The sequence below is a fragment of the Panthera pardus genome, unplaced genomic scaffold (assembly GCF_024362965.1).
Source record: "Panthera pardus isolate Hobbes unplaced genomic scaffold, ASM2436296v1 HiC_scaffold_16, whole genome shotgun sequence".
Classification (NCBI taxonomy): Eukaryota; Metazoa; Chordata; class Mammalia; order Carnivora; family Felidae; genus Panthera; species Panthera pardus.
The window spans coordinates 84,300,613-84,320,397 of record NW_026526721.1 but is presented as its reverse complement, the minus strand read 5'-3'; the positions used below and the strand labels follow the sequence as shown (position 1 = coordinate 84,320,397).

The window sequence follows — 19,785 nt, the reverse complement described above, 5'->3', positions numbered from 1 at the left end:
AGTGACTTGTTAAGTTCCAGTGTCTGGTGCATGGCTGAGCTGGAATCACGCCCGCAGCTTTTCTTGACTCTAGCCCTGTGCTCTTCGTAATGGTTTCTCAGGGCCACCTTCTATGGAGGCTTATGTATGCACTCAGGAGTGCTAGAAAGGCTCTGCAGGACTTCTTCCTGTGTTTCTATTATGCTTGAAAACTACCCTATTGGATTTTTCTTTTTAAAAATAATGCTTTGGTTTTTATAAAATCGCAAACAATACTGGTATGTATGTTGAAGTTCTCTTATTATTCATTTATGATATGATATTAGTGTGAATGTGTCCCTCTGGTTTTTTCTTTGAAGCAGTTTTAATGGGGAATGAGGAGAGACCTTCTGGGCCCTGGCAACCTCAGAGAGGAAAGGAGACCCTAAGAAGAAGCTTTAAGATGTGAAGTGGGAGGGGCACCTGGGTGGCTTAGTCAGTTAAGGGACCAACTTTGGCTCAGGTCATGATTTCACGGTTCGTGGGTTTGAGCCCTGCATCGGACTCTGTGCTGACAGAGCCTGCTTCGGATTCTGTGTCTCCTGTCTGCACACTCCATCTTTATTTCTTTTATAAATGTTAACAAAAACAAGAAATGGTTTTTTAAAAAAGATATGAAGCAGGAGACTTGAGGGGCTCATTACTTTGCTGGGACTTTTCTTTTTTTAAAAAAAAAATTTTTTTTTAACGTTTATTTATTTTTTTGAGACAGAGAGAGACAGAGCATGAACGGGGGAGGGTCAGAGAGAGAGGGAGACACAGAATCTGAAACAGGCTCCAGGCTCTGAGCTGTCAGCATAGAGCCTGACGCGGGGCTCGAACTCACGGACCGCGAGATCATGACCTGAGCCAAAGTCAGACGCTTAACTGACTGAGCCACCCAGGCACCCCTTTTTGCTGGGACTTTTCTTATGACACTAAGCAAAATAAGGCACTAAATAAGATCTTTGATGTCAACTGAGACATTAATACGTGGCAATTGGTTTGCAGGTGTTGGATGGAACCTCTAGCCCATTTTTCTTGGTAACTCAAACATCCATTCACGGTGGCCAATCTCACCCTGCCTCCACTCTTTCCTTTGACCTTCAGGGTGTTATGTGTCCACCCCCCCCCAGAACATACATATGTCTTGGCTAAAATTTTTACCCAGAAACCTCTGAAAATTCATCCTTGTAGACAGAGTGGTACCAAGAAGGGGGGTGGGGGGGGGGACAAGTAAAAACTAGAAATAGTTCCAGAATCAAGATTTTACTGACAACGTGCTACGTGCAAAGCACCAAGCTTAACCAAAGACTGATAAGTCCATCTATCTCAACTTTGCTTTTGAAAATAGTTCTACGGTATATTGGTTTATCTTTCTAGTAGCATGTCGAACATCATACAACTTAGTTCTTGATGTAGAAGGTGGAGAAAGATTAGGCTGAAGCTGTAGAGACCAGGGCATCTTTGGATTTTGTGTAAGGTGGTCTCATTCATAGAAGGATAGATGGAGTTGCTAACCTAAGTTATTTTGTTGAGCAAAGTGGGCGGGAGACAAGGGCTGGCACAGGCCATAATGTAAGAGAAGAAAGGGACTGAAGACGCATGTGTATGGTGCCATTTATATCAATTTATCTTTATAGGTGGGTATGTATACAAAAAAGTAAATAAAATGCTTTTAAAAAGTGACCTGGGTAATCAGGAAACAAGTGACTGTAATCTTCACGTGCATCTAAAGTGATGACATGCTTCAGGCGATTGGCCGGACTGTGGGATTGTTAAGGGGGCCTCGCTCAAACTGGCAACGTTACAATTCTCTAAAATCAGAAGTGTGAGCATGTGGCTGGGGATGCTGCTCCACCTTGATTTACATTTTTGTTCTACTTTCACCTACTGATTATACAGTTTTTCATCTCATTTCATTTTTGCCATCTTTGTATCAGTAAAGGCTGAATTATAATAAAAATATGAATTGCAGATATAATTATATATATAGTTATATCTAAGTTTATTTCAAAATTGGGTATACTTTGTTCTACAGTGTGAATTTGTCCATCGTAAAAATCCTCTAGTATTTTTATAATGTCCTGATTTAAAGGAACTCCTCAAAGTGTTATGGAGAGATCCCTGAACAAGCTGGTATCATCTGACATTTTTAATTGAGCTCTTGTGAACCCCTTTCACAAGGTGTGCCTAATGAACTGAAACTGCCTTTGGAATCACCCAGGACATTCATCTGGCACCGTGATTGGGCAGAGGCTAGAGGCAAACCTCCCTTTCCTCCCAGCCACAGCCTAAAGCACCTCCCAGAACACACAGGAAGGCCAACACCATTTATTAAGCACTTATGTGTCAGATACTTTCTTCAGGGTAAACCAGCAAGGACGTATATTTTATGCCCATTTAATAGATCAGGAACCCGAGGCCCGAGGGGTTTAGTAATTTATTCAGGGACAAATGAACTGAGCCAGTGTTTAAATCTTTAGCTCTTTAATTGAATAGGACAGTTTTGTTGTTTTCTTTTTCTCTTCCCATACCAACTCAGCCATTCAGGAAAAAAAGCAAACTGGAAGGGTTTCCTTACTCTGAAGACTTCCCCTTTTTTTGAGGTTTTTTTCCCAGCCACGGCTTTCAAGATGTGGAAGAGGAGATGGGAAGTGAAAGAACAGGTGGGGACAAATGGGAACAATCTCTCTCCATTCAAAGGTTAGGTTTTGCTAGGAGAAATGCCAGTCTAGAAATGACTGTTCTAGAATAGCTCAAACTTGGGGTAACTTCCCTCTGAGAACCACATCCATTCATTTCTGGAACCAATGCCTGGTATCAGTGACCTGGCTTCCAGAGCTTTCTGATCTTACTTAAGACCATTTCATTCTTAGTGTGTTGGACAGGGAGTAGAGCTTCTGAGTGTTCAAAGACAGAAAAATAAGAATAAAACAAGGGGAGGGGGTCTTGATGTGAGCAGACAAACCTTTCCCAAATCTTGGCTTCTTAGAGGTAAGCTTCCTTTTGTTAAGTAGCAAGAGTTGAAAGAAACTTCCACTAAAAGGAACATTCACTATAATCTCCTATGGCCTACAATATATTTTTAAATTTATTTATTGTTTAATTTACATCCAGGTTAGTTAGCATGTGGTGCAACAGTGATTTCAGGAATAGATTCCTTAATGCCTGTTGCCCATTTAGCCCAACCCCCCTTCCCACAACCCCTCCAGCAACCCTCTGTTTATTCTCCATATTTAAGAGTCTCTTATGTTTTTGTCCCCTCCCTGTTTTTATATTATTTTTGCTTCCCTTCTCTTGTGTTTGTCTGTTCTGTGTCCTAAAGTCCTTATATGAGTGAAATCATATGATATTTGTCTTTCTCTGACTAATTTCGCTTAGCATAATACCCTCTAGTTCCATCCATGTAGTTGCAAATAGCAAGATTTCATTCTTTTTGGTTGCTGACTAATACTCCATTGCATATATATACCACATCTTCTTTATCCATTCATCCATCGATGGACATTTGGGCTCTTTCCATACTTTGGCTATTGTTGATAGCACTGCTATAAACATTGGGGTGCATTTGCCCCTTCGAAACAGCATACCCGTATCCCTTGGATAAATACCTAGTAGTGCAATTGCTGGGTCGTAGGGTAGTTTATTTTTAATTTTTTGAGGAATCTTATGGACTACAATAAAGTGGAAACAGGGCAATATGGATATTTTTTCTCTACCAGTTTGGACCCTTTATCAACCCTCAGATTCAACTGAGCACGTGTTTATTCCTCTCTGATACATGCACTTTAGGATTAAACTACTCTGAGTTTGTTAAGGGGACAAAATCCATTTAACATTTTAAGTCATTACTTATTGTGTAGGTTTTATCAGTTGTTTTAGCAGAAGGCTTTTGGTTGCTTCCCACATATAGGATTTTTTTTTTTTAACCTTTAAATAGGACAAAACAGCAGAGGACTAATTTTTACTTCCTGTTGGCTCAAGCAGGAAACGCAAGCCAGACTGATTTCTCCATGTTTGACTTATAACTTCGAGAGTGTCTAGCCAGGTATTCTGAGTGCCATCAAGCAAGTAACAGCTGGAGAACGTGCAGCGAAAGAAACCACACAACAAGGAGCCAAATCACATTTTTCACTTATTACCGAACAACTTTAGGATAAATTGACACTTAACACATTGCAGTCCGATGTTTGCCGCCGTGTCTGATACACGGTACTGTGTGTATATCATGCAATTATGTTCTTCACGTGATTGTTCACATAAACTTATTACATTTTGGAACAGATACAGCTAAAATAAATCTCTTTTGAATTTTCAGCAGAAAAATGCTATTGGTTAATACCAATTAATATACGATTAGACTATGTGTAGTTGTTTTGGGCATATGACACTAAGGGTTCTGCACCTAGTTCCAACGTGTGAATTTTTCCCCTCACACCAAGCAATGCTCCAACACCCGCTAGGCATCCTACAATTCAACTCAATAGGTTTCTCATGCTGTCTCTACAGAGATAGTCCCACAAGACTGCCCTCCACTTCGCATAGCTTTTGGCAAGTCTAGGCTTGCTACTTTTGCTTCTGACAGACTCAGAGGTTCCCATGACACCCTCATTTTTTCATTCCATTTTATTTTAATATTTATTTTTGAGAGAGAGAGAGTGCACAAGTGAGGGAGAGGCAGAGAGAGAGGGAGACAGAATCTGAAGCAGGCTCTGGGCTCTCAGCTGTCAGCACAGAGCCTGATGCAGGGCTTGATCTCACGAACCGGAAGATCTTGACCTGAGCGGAAGTGGAACGCTTCACCGACTGAGCCACCCAGGTGTCCCCCCTCCTTGGTTTTGATTAATTTGCTGGAGCTGCTCATAGAAGTCAAAAACATTTTACTTACTAGGTTACCACTTTATCAAGAAAGGTACAACTCAGGAGCAGCCAGATGGAAAGACCTACAGGACGAGGTTCGGAAAAAAAGCTTAGAGCTTCCGTGTCCTTCCAGAGCAAGTCACCCACCCCAAACTGCCATGGGTTCACACACCCGGAAGCTCTTCGAACCCAGTCCTTTTGGATTTTTATGGAGGCCTCCCTCATTACACAGGCATGATTGATTAAGTCATTGGCCTTTGGTGATTGAACTCGATCTCCAGCCCCTCCCCCCTCCTGGAGGTCGGGGGTGGGGGGATGGGACTAAAAGATGTAACCCTGGAATCACAGGGTTGATTCCACAGGCAACGAGCCCTAATTCACAGGGCAGTCCAAAAGTCCCTTCATTAATATAACAAAAGGTACCTTTGTCACTGTCCTCACTTATGAAATGCCATGGGTTTTAGGAGCTCTGTGTCAAGAACCAAATATGTATGTCTAATTATAAAATTGCAATATCACAGATACCCATTCTCTGACCATTTCATACTGAAATAACTAAATTATGCAGTAATAAATTATTTGTTCAGACATTTTGAAGGACAAGAGAAAGGTAACCTAAGATATTTTAAAAGGTAGCATCAGAAAAAAAGGTAATTATAAAGTAGAAACATAGTTAGGCTGGTGGTGGCCCGACCTTCAACTGCCTTCTTTTGCTTTCTGATTGAGTAGTTAAGGGACCTTGTAAAGGCATCTCTACCATTTTTACCCAAGGAATTATCAGCTTTTATGTGAATAATATCAAGGTGCTGTGATCTGTTGCCCTCTGCTATGATATGCTCTCAGCAACTCCTAAGACACTGTTAAGCATTAAACGGACCCAGGCTCATTGAAAATAGTGATCTTTATACTTTTTAATTCAAGGAAACGAGTAGCTAATTTGGGGTAGGAAAGCATAACAAGACATGTTTACAGTTTCTTCTTGATGATAGGGGCAATTGGTACCAAAATTTATTCAACCACTCTCCTAGTTTCTGAATTTGGGGCTGAGTCACATGCAAAAGTGAAATATTAGAGCCTTTGAATAAATTCCTTATTTAACCTTCCCTTAGAATTTGCTTAATTGGCATGGGTTCTAAATTATAAGCCACAGAAAAGAATATACTTCTAATTTTTTTCTTTAGATGTGATTCACATATAAAATTCACCCCTTTGAAATGCACAATTTAGTGATTTTATGTATATTTACTAAGTTGTACCACTATCACCACTATTTAAGTGTATAATATTTTCTTTACTCCCCAAAGAAATCCCATACCCATTAGCAGCTGGTTTTCGTTCCCCCTTCCCCCGTCTCTGGCAACAATTACTTCACAGTCTATTCCCTATGGATGTGGCTATTCTGGACATTCCCACCTTTTTGATAAACCAAGTCATGTTGATTATTCTTGTCTCACTTCTATCAAGAGTCCTCTGCACTCTCCTAGAATGCACTCTTTCTATATGGAAAGCCTTCCCTGTGAAAATATCTGCATAAAGAACTTATGATTTTATTCTTATATCTTATTGTCATATCCAGGTTATTAGTTCCAGGAGATCAGGGAAAATATCTTAAGGTTTAGCGTTTACTGGGGACTTCTGTGTTATCAGGGCTTAACCGAGCTTACATATTTATCGGGCACCTACTGCATGTTAGGCACTGTGCTGTGTGCTAAGGATACAGTCTCTGCCTCAGAGTTACCTAAGCCTCATCACAACCTTTGATGTTTTATACTGTTCGTGCAATCTTATACACAATGGACTTGAAGTCCAGGTTTTCCCAACAGGCAAGTGAAGAAGAAGGATATGAACCCAGGTTTGGACAGCCTTTCCAACTCACACTCTCCCCATCATGGTCCCCATCACAATCTTCATATGAAGATTCACCACATGGACCTAATTCAGTACTTATCACTCACTGTGTTGATCCATGTTACTGTTGGTGTTGGTCCTCTTAACACAGCCCTGTGGTAGACAATTTAAGAGTTAATAAACTTGTTTTAAAAAGAAGTAGAAAAATGTTTAACCTCACAAATTATTAGAGAAATGCAAAGCTACAGAAGAAGGAGGCACTATTTTATATGTGCTAATAAACATTTTTAAAGTAACAATATGCAAGTGTTTGCGATATCTTTACATTTGATGAAAACGTGAATTCTTAAAGTCCTTTGGAAGACAATAGCTGTCCAAAACAAACAAACAAAAAAAGTTCAGTCCCCTGACTTAAAGGAATTTAATGTAAAGAAATAATCCAACAGATGAGAAGAGTTTTATGTATGAAGATATTCACTATAGCATTCTTTCCAATTGTAATGCATTATTTAAATGTCTAAGAATAGTTTAATAAGTGGCATAGTATGGCAGATATTTTTAATGGAACATTATACAGCCACCAAAAGTGATAATTATGAAGACCTGAAAAATGTTTTAAAACAATGAAAAAAAAAAACAATGGTGTTTTAAAAAACATATATATAAAACATATATACTTATATTTAAACCTTGAATACAATTATATAACAATTGCATGTACAAACAAGTTTTAAAAACTGAGGACAATATCTGGCACATGGTAAATAGTAAATATTGGTTGAATGAATGACTGCCTGAACAGAAATAGAGAAACACTCTGCATGGTATGTAATGTCCTTTTCACAAATTACAAAATTTGAATAGTGTATTCTGGTTGAAGAAAGACTTTTAATAAGACTAAAGGCTATGTAGTGACTCAGGAAATGTCAATTATAAAATATCATTGCAGGTCTAGAAAACATGTAATATTTTAAATGATGCATGCATACAAATGATTTATAACAAAACTTTAGAACATGTAGAGAATGTTAGTGAATATATCAACAATCATAATAGTTTTATTAATGGGGTATAATAGTGTTTTTGTATTTTTAAAATAATTTATTATCTAATTTCAAAAATAAGATAGATTGGCTAAGAGTAATAATTAAGAACATAAAGCCTTCTGCTAGTGGAGAAAGGAACCATGTAGGAGAAAGGAACAGAGACAAGCTCTGTTCTGCAAGCTCTGTTCTGCAAGCTCTGAAGTTGAGCTTGTTGCTACAATAGACAGTCAGAAGGGAGAGAGATCTGTGGTGGGTTTCATAACAATCCCTACCATTTATTGGATGATGACTCTGCCTGGTTTATGCTAGAAACATTCCATATGCTATCTTGTATCCTCATGGAAGAGTCTGGTAGATATGGAGGCCACCTCCCACTTACTGTATGACCTTGGATAACTTCGTCTGTAAAATGGGAATAATAACAGTATCCACCGCACAGAGTTGTTGTAAAGCCCAGTGCCTGGCAGACAAAGTGTTCAACGGTAGCTATTCCCATCGTAACTCGGAAAGATATTATTATTCCTTTCTTACAGGAGAGTAAACTGAGGTTTATAAATATCAAAAAGAGAAGATTCAAACCCAAACACATCTGCCAAACACAGAACCCAAACATTTCCCACCATACCTTGTCAAGTATATTGCTGATGGGAGGGAATGTTCATTTCGAGGAGACCTCAAAGGGAAGCACATCCTCCGCTCACAATTTTACACGTTTGACAATCGAAAATTTCCCACAGGCCACGTTCTAGTTTAATAAATTTGAAACTGTGTTACTCCTCCATTCCACAGGTAATGCTGGGGCCAGCTGCTGCAAGACACATTCATGTAACAATATCTGCCTTGTAACTTTGCTTTGTGATGTGGGGTGAGTCAGCACAGTAGTGGTAGGCATCAACTGGGAAGCCCCTCTTTATACTGTGATGGCCACCAAACTATATAAATACATCCTATTAAAATGAAACAAAATATTTCCCCAGATTAACTTCCCCTTAACTGGATCTCAAAAATACACGTACTCTAAGGCCAGCTGAATGAAACAAGGAGAAGCATGACAGAAAGGAGGTCAGAGTGGAAAGACACCAGGGTGTTAACTGATCAAGATTAGATATCTTTTTTCGAAATTGCCCAAAGCACATGACCACGTGAACACTACCAGGGCCGCTCCCAGAGCCTTCGAAGGGGCCTGTGCAAATGAGGGGTCCTGGAGCTCAAACCTCATTAGTGTCATGATACACCTGCCTTTGACTGTCACTTCCTCAATGAAAGGAAAGAAAGTTTTAGAGAGACAGAGACAAAGCCATGAGTGGGGGAGGGGCAGAGAGAGAGGGAGCCACAAAATCTGAAGCAGGCTCCAGGCTCTGAGCTGTCAGCACAGAGCCTGACATGGGGCTCGAACACAGCAAGGGCGAGATCGTGACCTGAACAGAAGTCAGATGCTTAACCGACCGAACCACCCAAGCGCCCCAATGCTTGTAATTTTGAATGGTATAATCTAAAAACATTTTATTGTATATAAAAAAAGACATGCATGTATAATGCACATTCCAAAAAAAAGGCCTTATTTCCAGGGTACTGGAAAGGTTATATAGCACATTAACTAGCTCTGGCAGGAGGAGAAGCTTATTGGTCATCACAGCCTCTGGTTCTTCTTTTATCCTACATCTTGGAAGTCCACTCCTGGGCCTCTCCCCACTGTCACCACTGGGGAACATGTCTCCACATCTCTTCAGTTCTCTAGTTGCCATTGCTAGGATGCTCATAACCCAGGGGTGCCTCAGTCACTAGAAACAGCCAGAAAGGGACTCTGCCTTTCTTTGCTGTTGCACTTTTACCTACCCAGATCTATCTCAATCCATAGCTTTGCTCTAGCTTCTTTGCTTCTGACTTTTTGCAGAGTAGAAATTAACTCAAGTTGTTAGAGGGGGAAGAACTGTAAATTGTAGCACAAAAATAGTCTGTCAAATCAAAGGAAAAGGAAGCCGTTCTAATTTTGGCCACTGCAAATACATTAAACCACTTATTGAAGTTTTCTTGGTGCCTTAATATTACATGACCTCATGGCCTTCATTCCAGGCACCCGAGATTAATCAGCTCTGTAAGGAAGGTAGACAGTGTCAGAAACTAAACAGGAAATAGGGCACCCCAAATCTGGGGACAGTCACTGTGAGACTAGAACATAACAGCACATCTGAATTTTGTAAGGTCACAGAATAGACGATTCTATTCAGGAATCCTTTAGTAACAAAAGAAGGCTGTGTGCAGCAAGTGGAGGAGGAGGATAAAGTGGATAAGACCCTTCGCCTAAATTAATTGGGAAGATATGTGGACTCTGGGAGTAAGACATGTCTACAGTAGTTTTTTGAGGGGATTAGTTACCTCTCTAAAGTTATGACTTTGGGAAGAAATCAGTAGGAAGTTTTGGTGACCAAGTGGCAGTTAATTATGACATTTCTTACGTGGCAATAGTTGTTTTTAAGCTTGAATTTTATTTGTACTTAGTTATTTTAAAATGCAAAGTAACTTTCGTTGTCACTTGGAATGTTACAACAGGGACCTTAGTTAAGCAACTATAGGTATTTCACTTTTTAGATATTGTCCGATAACACACACACCATAAAACAAAAACCCTCTGGCTTCAGCTCTCACCTGGGTTAGCAGGGGAGATATTTTCAGTAACTTCTGGTATCTGGCCATACACCTTAGGGCCCCCCACCTCCTCCCCCTCACCCCAGAGGAAAGAATCACCTAGATTTTCCTCTCAGATTTGATATGTGGATATGGAACCGAGCAGGTCTCGGGGGCCTGTGGCTTGCTGGGTTTCTAGCAGAGCATGCCATCTTTTCAGTTTGGGGCTCAACATCAAGCTTCAGGATGATAAGCGTGTCTCCTCCATTGAAGGCAAGTACTTTGCTCTTCTGGCTTTCATTCCATAGCGTGTATACATTCCTGTTCATCTCACCCGGCTTCTGCCCACCGTATAAAACTAAGAACATTTAGTACCATATCCCAAACCAATGTGCGTTTGCAGCAGTTTCAGAATCACTAATGGTTGAATCAGAAATGATGCTAGCACTCCCTATCAGCTATATCCAGAGAGTAGGCTGGTGGTACTCACTGTGCCCTGCCGTGGGATTTGATCTTGACGTCAGGTCCATTCCTGTTGATCCCAAGTCCAGAAGGAATGCCTAACCTGATGGTAGCTGGTCTAGGACACGCTGTGTATTGGGGCGGTTTCTTTGTAAGGGTCTTTCACCTAATGGATGGTTCTTTTTATCAGTTAAAATATTCCTGTCAGAGGATTAAACTTGGGCCCCAGAACGTGACCTGATCCAACAGAATTTGCTTTTTCTGAATGGGTGCGTTTTTCTACTGAGGCAGCAGAAGGAAGTCAGCCAGAAAAAAAATGTGAAGAAATTAGCCTTTCTCTGTGTGAAGGGGACTTGGCCGTGGGGCTTGGTATCTGAACCACACCCTGGACCATGGGTTGTTATCTTTCAAAGACTTGGGACATCATTTGGTGGTTTCAAGGCAGATCGGATCTATGAGTTTAGGCAAAGGTAAAATGGTAAACTGGAAAGACAATGACTCATGAGGAAATGGAGGTGGTGATGGGAATTTCGAACCAAAAGGTAAAGTGGGCTTGTTGTGCTCTTTATTTTCACGATGAAACTTTACACAACACTCTAGTTGTTCCTGTTCAAGGGATCTTATTCTTTCGTAAGCTTCATTGCTAAGCTATTCTCCAAAGTCCTCTGAACATTGGGATCAGGATCTAGTAAGGGAAGACAATTGCAACTGTTATGCACGAAAAGAGAGCATCCAGCTCCCACTGTAGGTCAAACCAACAAAGAGCAATCGTGTCCAGAAGATGAAGTGTGTGTTAGTGTGGCAATGTTTCATCATTTCCAACGAAAGCGAAGAGACAGAATGATGATTCAAGGAAGAGAATTTTTGTCCAGGTTATTGTTATCTCAGAAAGAATAGCACAAAGTTGCATCCAATGCTGTTTTTATTTACTAATACTTCTCTTCCTTCTTAAAATCATACTGTCTGATCTGACTCCTTCAGGATTGAGATGGCAGATGTGGATTGAGTCTACCTGCCCACAGTGCCTGGTGGTATTCTTGACTTCAGTGGGACCTTTGTCTCAACCTCCATACTTGCCATAGCAAAGTTGAGAGAGAGAGAGAGAGAGAGAGAGAACTAGACTAATTTGTAAATTTACAATCCTGTGCCCTTTTCAATTTGGGAGAGGGGGGAGGAAAAATTATATACAAATTACCTCATTTTTTGTGTAAATCAGATTTAAAATTTCTGGGTAAAAATGTCACCAATCAAGAATTTGAATTTTTCTGACCACGGTACAATGTTTTATCCTGGCTCTCACCACCCCCAGGATTTTATTACTCTATGAAAGCTCTGAATTTGGGGAAAGGAAACAGAAGGCTCTTGTAGCAGAGCTAAGACCGGGGCTGCTGCATTGACAAAGTAGAAACCACTTTTGTGAGTATGGAGAAAGGAGGACACTAATATGTGGCCAAGACATGGGGGCACAGCACACGATTCTTGTCTGGGACTGAATTTATAGCACGCCTAGTGGAAAGCATATAGGCCTTTAGATCAGACTAAACCTTGGTTTTATTGCTTAGATAAAAGCTGTATAGCTTTGGGCAAGTTGATTTATCCATTTGTTCTCAAATTTTAGCATGCATTAGAATCCCCTAGAGAGGGCTATATGCATACAGATTACAGGGACTTGTCCCAAAGTTTCTGATTTAGTGTTGGGTGGGGTCAGGAATTTCCACTTGTAGCAAGTTCCCAGAGGCCCGACTTTGAAAACCATCCGAGTAACCCAAGCTTAGTCTCAATCTTTTCATTTGTGAAATGGTGCTAAGGCTTAAAATAATATCTAACTTGTACTGAGTGCTTACCATATGCCAGCCAAACACTATGCTAACTATGTCACAAGTTTATATCATTTAGTTCTCAAAGAAACCTCACAAGAGTTGGTTTTCTCTCACAGAAGTGGTAACTGAGACATGGAGAGTTTGCTTAAGGTTAAACACCTAAGAAGCAGTTGAGGCAGAATTTAAACCCAGGAAGTCTTGGGACCAGAGCCTATGCTCTTAACCACACCTCTATGCCAACTTTTGAAATGAAATGAGATCATATGTAAGGTATCTATTATGGTGTTTGGCTCGCTTCATACACGTAGCGACTGGTGGTAATTTCGAATTGTTCTTTCTTGAACTAACCCAGGGGTGGTAATAATAATAATAATAATAATCAACAGAGTACAAGAAGATGAAGTGCCTGTGTTCTCAGTGGCTTCTTCTATCATAAGGTGCCAGGCTGGTGGCTTGGCTCCCTGAGCCTCTTTTCTTCCTTTGCTTAATAGAAATAGGTATGTCAGAGAGAGACATGGGAGACTCAGCTTTCAGACGCTCCACCCTACTGTTTTGTCTGGTGTGATGTGCCACAGTTAAAAAGCCCTAGATTTTACTCTCTTGGGTTGAGACAAACCCACGACCCCAAAGCAGTTTCTACCATCATCCGGATTGGCTCAGGGCTTGGCCAGAAGGGAGTGTGTTACTAGAGCCAAGCTTTGGCATTCTTACTGGAACCTGAAACCACTCAAGTTCAAATATATCCCCATGAGCCAACTTTGACTATCTGGCTAAAGTAATGATAACATTTAACAAATATCACCAGATAGGGCATGTAACTGCTCTGAAGATAAAAACTGATGAAGAGCATGAGAAGATCCTGCTTATTTGTTGCATCATTTTATCTTTTTTTTTTTTTTGAATGTTTATTTTTGAGAGAATGTGAGTAGGGGAGGGGCAGAGAGAGGGGGACCGAGGATTGGAAGAGGGCTCTGCAATGAGCCTGATGTGGGGCTCCACGCCTCAAACCATGAGATCATGACCTGAGCTACAGTTGGACGCTCAACTGACTGAGCCACCCCAGATGCCCCTGCATCATTTTGCCTTTAATGAAAGTCAGTGGAATGATTTTTGGGGGAGTGGAAGTCACTTCCAGGACTGGTGCCCCAAGTTGTCAGTAACTTTTCCTAAGAAGAAATCATAACCTTGATGTTTCTAAGCTTATAGACCTCAACAAACACCAAACTAAACTTTGAATTAAGAAAAATTTCCCTGGTTCAATGCTTTGTTAATTATCAGCAGCAGCAGGAGAAATGGTGACTTATCATGGGGGATATTGTGATGTATATTTTCTATATTTGGCTCTATTTGGGAAAAAAAAGCCTTTTTAAAAAACTGGGTTTTTAAAAATGTTTATTTCTGAGAGAGAGAGAGAGTGAGAGAGCAGGTGAGGGGTAGAGAGACGGGGGACAGAGGACCTGAGGCAGGCGCCACACCAACAGCTGAGACCTGGTGCGGGACTCAAACCCATGAGCCATGAGATCGTGACCTGAGCTGAAGTCGAATGCTCAACCTACTGAGCCACCCAGGTACCCCTGGAATAGAATGCCTTTAAAATCAAACCAGGCCTGCTGCTTTGCTTTTCTGATATTTCTTCATTTACATCTTAAAAAAGGTTAGTCATACAGTGCAAACAAATTTAGTGAAACTTATATTGCAAAAATCTGACACGTATAAAAAGAAGGAAATAAACCAAAATCCAATTATTTGTGGTTGTAATTGGAACTAGTCCAGTCACTCAGGATTGAACTACCATTCCCTTGAGAAGGCAATATGGATTACCAAAGATAAGAACGTGATGAATGGGGATGTGGCTTTTATTTCTGTGACTGCGACTATTAAAACAAACATACGTGTACATACATTCATACATACATATGTTTATGTATATCTACAGCACACATTTTTCTTTTGGTTATTACATCTTGAAAACAAAGAGGAGAAATTCAGAATGGAAAATGTAGTTGACAAAATTGGACCCTTTTCATCAAGAAGAACAATGCATCTTTCTGGCTCTGTTACGATGCTCTGAGCGAGTTGTCCTAGTCCTTCATGGACTGCATTTTCCCATCGACACCCCTGACCTCCAGAAGGGGACCTTATGAGGATTATCAGGACAATGTTAGCAAATGCACGCAGAGTTCCCTGGTTAGGAGGCAGCATTGAAAATCAAAGCACCATTATGTTTGGCACTTTCGATAATCTAAGGTCTATCTGACTTCTCTAAGGCTTCCTATACATAAAACCATAAATATCGGATCTTAGTGCCTGTAAAAATTCCATTGCCAGTTACTGCCCTGCATTCATGAGCTGGGGACCTTTGATGTTTTCAGTCTACAGAGTTTCTAATCTTTCTGCGAAGTAAACGGAGCACTCACTCTTTTACCGTTTACATTCGGTGCTTTAATTTTGTAATTCCACCTTCCCTTCCCCCTTCCTTCCTACTTTGCAGATCTCACAGGTGTCTGGTCAGACCTGTCAGGTGGGTCTCTGTTTGCCTGTCATTTGGGAAGCTGATGGTCTTACCTGGGCATGGCTGATTGCACAAAGCGGAACAGGGGTTAGTTTGAATTGCAGGTGTGAGCAATCAGTGTAGATCAGCACTAATCCTTCAGATATTAGAACTGCCAAGCTGTTGCAGACACTGCAGAAAGAGCCAAATGCTGAGTGTGACTGGAGGTGTCTGTGTGTGTAGCCAATGGTTTCCAGTGTTGAGGGATTTTGTGTTTTTAGAGCATGGTCTCCCTGACTCTTACGACGACATATCCTTAGTGGGGCCCCATTCTGTTCATGGCTGCATGAGAAATCATGGTGACCGGAGATAAATAAGAAACTGATTACATCTTTGGGTAGTTTGTAACCCAAGGGAGAGACAATGATGCACAGCCTAATGGTACAAGCTCAGGCTACAGAATTCTGAGTTCAAACACCCATTCTGTCATTTATTGTCTGCTTGCCCTTTGTGCAAATTTCTTGTTCTCACTGGGCTTCATTTCGTCATGTACAAAATAGGGATAATACCTACTTGGAAGAGTTATTGTCTCTGGCACATAGTAAGTGCTAAATGCACGTTAATTGTTGTTATTGCTATTTTTTACTAGTATCATTAGAATGTGGTCAAAAACCTGAGTGGTACATATGGAGTGAGAACAGGAAGATACCACTCCCAGTCCGGGAGCACAAGGAAACTTACAGGAGGGTTGGGATGCCAGGAACCCGAGCCTTGAAGATCTAGACGGGATCACAAGGAATGGCCTTAACAATGCCTGGTGTGTGGGCTCTGGGACCAGCAACAAGTTCATTTGGATTGGTGTGATAGAGACAACTGTCCAAAGGGTCCAGTTTGTCAAGGACTGGCTCATAAGGGGTTTGTCCTTTCAAAACCAGTTCTGAGATATGAGACCTCCAGCAGTCATTTGTCAAAAGGTTTGGTTGTAAATGCTATTGCTATGATACACCTGTTGTCAAAAAGCCAGGGCACATCGGAGGCACACTTTCCTTCTTGCCAGTGACTTTGATTGACTACGTGCGCATTCCTCAGCCAAGGGATGTTAGAAGTAACTGCTCCATCTGGAAGCATTTGCCTTTGATAATTTTAAGACTGCAAACATGAGGGGGAGGTTGCCCTTGGGATCCTTTAGTGCCTTTAAGCTTCATATAAAAATATAGGGTCATAAACCCATGAGGTCCAGGAAGCCAAAGACAGCTTAAGACTGAGATACACGTTATGAGATGATGGATGTTAACCAAACTTATTTTGGTAATCATTTCATAGTACACATAAGTCAAGTCATTGTGCTGCACAGAGTGCTGTATGCTAGTTACAGCTCAACAGAACCAGAAAGAAATGTTTTTAAATAAAAACTTGAGATATGTAGAAAGGTGAGTTGTGAACAGAATGATTGGTCACAGTATCAGGGGGAGAGTAACAGGTGAAGTCAGGAAGTTTCTGTCATTTATTAATGGGGAGACTCTGGGGCAAGTCACCTCACCTTCCAGGGCCTCAGTTGGCTACAGAAAATTAGAGTGTCATCCTGATCATTAGCGGAAATAAATTTTTTACTTTAAGTCTTTCTTAGGCAGCAGCAAAAGCCCTTTTAAAACCGATAAATCCCCTCCAGAAGAGCAAGGCATATGTGATATAAATGCAGAGCAGCTCCGGCTGGTGGGTTCAGGGCCCTGCCAAGGCCTCGGGGTTCTCTCTTGCAGACTAGGGGCAGCAAAGGACACCTGGGTTTCTGTGCCGATGGACTGCAGGATCACTGAGATTCCTCATACTTCCAGCGTGCTACAAACCTCCCATAGCTTAAATTTATGTGGCAGTGGGGGGGGGGGGGAGGGTTGGGGGTTTTAACTGAAAAGTTTTGTAGAAAATAAACTCATAAAAAGCTTCTCTTGTAGCAGATTGCATATTTACGTATGCAATGGTTTTCATTCACAAGACATATTTTGTTTTATTAATGATGCCAGAGTTCCAACACCAAGTGCCCTGATAAGAAGGGCTTTGAAAAACTGCATCTTATTGCAACTTAGAGATATGCTTATTCATATGGGAAGTAGTCTTTGTTAGGAATGATACCCAAGTGTATGAAGTGAAACTCTTGCCTGGCATTGAAATAGAGGTGAGGAAACTTAAAGGAAGAGATTTTTTCTTTGCAGCAGAAGAGGCTTCCCCTGGAGTTGGTTGATGCTTGTCTATTGATTATTTGCCAAGCAAGAGTAGCATGGTGGCACAGAAGGGTAAATGCTCTTATCCTGGAGAAGCATGGGCACAAAGGAGAGTGGCTGAAAGACACGGTCATCTTAAGCATTCAAAAGTTTCCTAGTCCACTCCTGCCTGTGTTGGAACAGTCAACACTCGGCTGGAGAAAATGATGCCTTAAAGCTTGGACATTATGTAGCCCTTGGCACTGTTATCCCCCAGCAGCAAAGCATCCATGGAGAAATCAGATAGTGTACCTATAGTGTCTCTAATGCGACAAAAACTTGGACTGTACGATAAGCAGGATGATTATGTACACACCTGAGGATTAATGCATCATAGAGAGAAATCATATCCGATACTCAGTCACCAACTGCTGTCATAGAATACCTGTGGTCAGTTGGCATGCTCCATCTCAGAGGAGCAGCTGTATAGATCAGAGGATTCCTATGACCTTCCTGAGCCACTCAAACACCTTTGCAGCTGGGAAGCCTCTGTGGCTAGCAAAGGGGTGTCACGTTCTCCTCTGTGCCTCCCTGCCTCATTTCCATCATGTATTCAACGAGTAGGTTTCCTCCTAGAAGATTTTATCTTTAGAAAGTTCCAGGTTTATCAATAATTCCTCGAGAGTTATGCTTGAAATTCTATGCTAATTTCAAATTCTATACTAATATTGAATTACTATGCTAATTTTTTCATGCATCTAAATGCACATTATTATACACATTATAAAAGGAAAGCAAAGAAACAAGTCCTACCAAACAGAAAAGCCAATAATAGTGAGCTGAAGTCTGTGTGTTGGCTCTCCCACAAGGGATAGCTGTATAGCTGTATTATTCCTACTGTGTAAGGATATTTTAATTCGAACCTTAACACTATGGAAAGTCCCTCTCCAGTCTTCCTGTAGGAAGTAATAAACGGTATCTTTATTATTGTCATTTTTAGTCTCTATTTGTTAACTGATTGATCCCGTTGATGATTGTGTCTGAACCATGAACTCATTAAATACAAATTACTTATCTGAAATTCTCTAGAAGAGTTATCTTGTCTAGGACTGGGTATTAGTTGTCCATACCAAGAGCACACACAAGAAGTGGCCCACAGTCAACCAGCTAATGATACATTGACTTTCTGTAAATGAGAACCCATTATAAATGAATTCATTATAAATTTTAAACAAATAATAAATTATTATAATAAATAGCTTAAGATGCTCCTGAGGCATGATTAAGCCTTTTTGGAGGCAATTCCAATGTAACTCGGTTCAGACCAATTCCTAAAACACATGGGATTAATATTAAATAAACACACTGGCAAAGTGATAGGAGTTAAGTCACTTTCTAGACTCGCTAGCTTAATGCTAATGTGGACAAAGCTTAAATGGCTAATTCTACCTAGAAAGGAAGGTTTGAAGAGCTATCGCCTCTCTATTCTTTTTGACCCCTTTGCTAGTTAGGGTGTTTTTCTTAGCTTGAGTGGAAAAAAAAATACCCCCAAAAGATTGCTAGGTATTTCTTTCCTTCGGTTTACTGTTTCAGCCAAAGTATAAGACCTTACTTAGATGACTAGCAATTAAGGAATTTTTGTGGTTTATTTCCTGATCTAACTGCTTACTTCTGAAGAAAGCAATTCTGACAAGTTTGTGTTAACCTGGATCTGACCAAAACTGTAGATCCAACAACATTTTTGAAAGATTTAGTAGAAGAGTTGGCCTGGAAGTTTAACAGTAACATCCTTCTTAATGTTGCTCTTCCTTGATCACATGGACTTTATTTTCTCTCCTTAGATACTGATTTTGTAGAAAATGTATTTCCTGTGCATTAACTTAATATTTTAATAACATTGGAGACCTGCAGCTGAACTAGAAGTCAGGTGACTAGTAAATCAATGATGGTAATTCTACTTCAATAGTATTTTGAGCTAATAAAACCCTTCACTTATAGAGATCTCAATACTGTTTTTATAAATTTGATTCATTGTTTTGTTAGCACTAATTGAATATGGACTTAACTTTTAATTATTTTTCAAAACATTATTATAAGGAAGAAAAAAAAAACGTTTTAAAATCCACTTTCCAGGGCCTCCTGGGTGGTTCAGTCAGTTGAGCATCAGATTGCTGATTTCGGCTCAGGTCGTGATCTCACAAACCATGAGATAGAGCCCTGTGTCAAGCTCTGTACTGACAGCACGGAGCCTGCTTGGGATTCTGAATCTCTCTCCCTCCCCTGTTCTCTCACTCTCAAAATACATAAATATTAAAATAAAATCCATTTTCGAGGAGGAGAAACCCAGAAGTGTCACATTCCGTGTCAAGATGCAGAACTACATCTTTCTGATTTTTGGTTATGATGGATAGTTGTAGTGTCAACTACATGCATCAGCA

General features: G+C 40.5%; 1 long non-coding RNA gene across 1 annotated transcript in view; it reads left to right on the top strand.

The window, feature by feature from the left end:
- LOC109275192 (uncharacterized) overlaps positions 1-5,073 on the top strand; it is a 41,444-nt gene extending 36,371 nt beyond the window's left edge. Inside the window, exon 3 of the long non-coding RNA XR_002084002.2 lies at positions 3,941-5,073. This is a non-coding gene — a long non-coding RNA (uncharacterized LOC109275192). The remainder of the gene's footprint in view (positions 1-3,940) is intronic.
- Positions 5,074-19,785: the final 14,712 nt, after the last annotated feature.